This window comes from Saccopteryx leptura, chromosome 13 (assembly GCF_036850995.1).
Source record: "Saccopteryx leptura isolate mSacLep1 chromosome 13, mSacLep1_pri_phased_curated, whole genome shotgun sequence".
NCBI lineage: Eukaryota > Metazoa > Chordata > Mammalia > Chiroptera > Emballonuridae > Saccopteryx > Saccopteryx leptura.
In genome coordinates, this window is record NC_089515.1 from 37504781 (window position 1) to 37507339 (window position 2559).

The following is a 2559-nucleotide window of genomic DNA, read 5'->3' on the forward strand; positions in this document are numbered from 1 at the left end:
TCCCAAGCCCATTCTTTTACTCTAAGCCTATTCTTAATTCCGTGCCATTCCCACTCAGGACCTGGAATTACTAGCCACATTGGTTCACAGCTCATAAGAAAACAAAACAAAACAAAACAAACTTTGTTTGCCTTTTATTGAAGAATTTCTAGGACTGTGTATCTGCTCCCATGTTCCATTTTAAGTATGTCTATCCTTTGCTTATATATTATATAATTAAACAAGAAATCAGATCTTTATTGTTGGGCATGTTGGCATTATTTTTCTTATCTTCCTTTTTGCAGTATTTGAAATGAGTCATATCTTTTCTGTATCTCTTTTTTTATTGTAAGCACATTTATGTTTAGAAATGGAAAAATGAAGGAGTTTTTAGAACTAATTTTTCCCAAAATTAAAATAAAAATGTATTGTGGCCTACCAAGGAACTGGCACAGAATAGAGTGTTGAACTGAGATGCTGAGAACCCAAGTCTGAAACCCTGAGGTTGCTGGTATGAGCCCGGCAGGCTCATCAGCTTGAACGCAGGGTCCTGGGCTTGAGCATGGGATCATAGACATGACCCCATCATCCCTGGGTTGAGCTCATAGGTCACTGGCTTGAAGCCCAAGGTCTCTGGCTTAAGTCCAAGGTTGCTGGCTTGAGCAAGGGGTCACCAGCTCAGGTAGAAGTCTGTTCCCCCCACCCAGGCAAGGCACATACTACAGAGCAATCAATGAACAACTAAAGTGCCATAGCTACAAGTTGATGCTTCTCATCTCTCTCTCTTTCTGTCTGTCTCTGTCTTGCTCTCTTGCTTGCTAAAACGGCAACAACAAAGTATTGTGATGAAAAAAATAAGAAAACATCAAACTTATCATCTTAGCCATTTTTTTTTTTTTGTATTTTTCTGAAGTTGGAAACAGGGAGGCAGTCAGACAGACTCCCGCATGCGCCCGACTGGGATCCACCCGGCATGCCCACCAGGGGGCAATGCTCTGCCCATTGGAGCATTGCTCTGCAGCAACCAGAGCCACTCTAGCGCCTGAGGCAGAGGCCACAGAACCATTCCCAGTGCCCGGGCCAACTTTGCTCCAATGGAGCCCTGGCTGCAGGAGGGGAAGAAAGAGACAGAGAGGAAGGAGAGGGGGAGGGGTGGAGAAGCAGATGGGCACTTCTCCTGTGTGCCCTGGGTGTGCCCTGGCCGGGAATCGAACCCGGGACTCCTGCACTCCAGGCTGACGCTCTACCACTGAGCCAACCGGCCAGGGCCGCAAATATGTCTTTAAGTTCCTGTTTTCAATTCCTTTGGATATATACCCATCAGTGGGATTGCTGGATCATATGATTGTTCTATTTTTAATTTTTTGAGGAACCTTTATACCGTTTTCCATAGCAGTATAACCCATTTTTTAAAAAAGAAGAAATGACAAAGAAATATCCTCTTTGTAGAGGATCATGTTGAACCAATGCCTTAGGTTGACAAGAGTTCACTTTCTCAGCTTCCAATGTCCCCATTCCTTTCCCTGATGAAACCTAGATTTTGTTCAGGTGTTTTCTCTTCCTTCAGAAGGACCATGACTCAAGCAGGCGTCCCCAAACTACGGCCCGTGGGCCGCAATGCGGCCCCCTGAGGTCATTTATCCAGCCCCCACTGCACTTCTGGAAGGGGCACCTCTTTCATTGGTGGTCAGTGAGAGGACCACTGTATTTGGCAGCCCTCCAATGATCTGAGGGACAGTGAACTGGCCCCCTGTGTAAACGTTTGGAGACCCCTGAAAAGGAATTTAACCTCATCCCTAACTTTGAGAGTGTATCTTGCTTACTTTAAGGCATTCATGGTAATCCCACCAGCTTGCCACTGAATGGTGTATAAACTCAGATTTCAGTCATTCAGGGTATAGCTTTCTCTTGAGGAGTATTATTGGCAGAGGAGTGGTCATATGACCTAAGTTGGCCCAATCAGACTGAAAGGAAGTGTTTTCACAGCACAGTTAGATGGAAGGTTTTCTTCTCTTGTAGAACATGAACATATAAACCTTGTGTTCCCATTTCTCTTCTAAGCCATTTATTAGCAATGAGGGGCCTAACCAGGAGACAAAACTGATGCACAAAGAATGACTAAAGCAAGAGAATATCAAAGAAATAGAGTGAAGCTGAGCTCTGGACTGCCTGTTAATAAACGTATTCACTGTTTAAGCTAGTTTGAGCTGGGTTTTCTGTTACTCGCAGCTCAGAGCATCCTATTTGATGTATGTCTCCTCTGTTGTTCAGGAACCTTTGGGGGAAAGTTTGAGAATCACCTATCTATCTTACAACTCTGAGGTCTAATAACTGCTCCTGCTGCATTTTCTCTTTACATATTGGCTGGTCAATATAGTCTTCCCACAACCAACCTAGAGATGTAACACCTCAAGACATTTTAAAATCTGAAAGAAGGTGGCCCTGGCCGGTTGGTTCAGCGGTAGAGCGTCGGCCTGGTGTGCGGGGGACCAGGGTTCGATTCCCGGCCAGGGCACATAGGAGAAGCACCCATTTGCTTTTCCACCCTCCCCTCCTTCCTCTCTGTCTCTCTCTTCCCCT

The 2559-nt window shown here is 45.2% G+C and overlaps 1 non-coding gene across 1 annotated transcript; it reads right to left on the reverse strand.

The window, feature by feature from the left end:
- Window positions 1-1172: 1172 nt before the first annotated feature.
- On the reverse strand, window positions 1173-1248 carry TRNAS-GGA (transfer RNA serine (anticodon GGA)). The gene has a single exon. It is a non-coding gene; the product is annotated as a tRNA-Ser (tRNA).
- Window positions 1249-2559: the final 1311 nt, after the last annotated feature.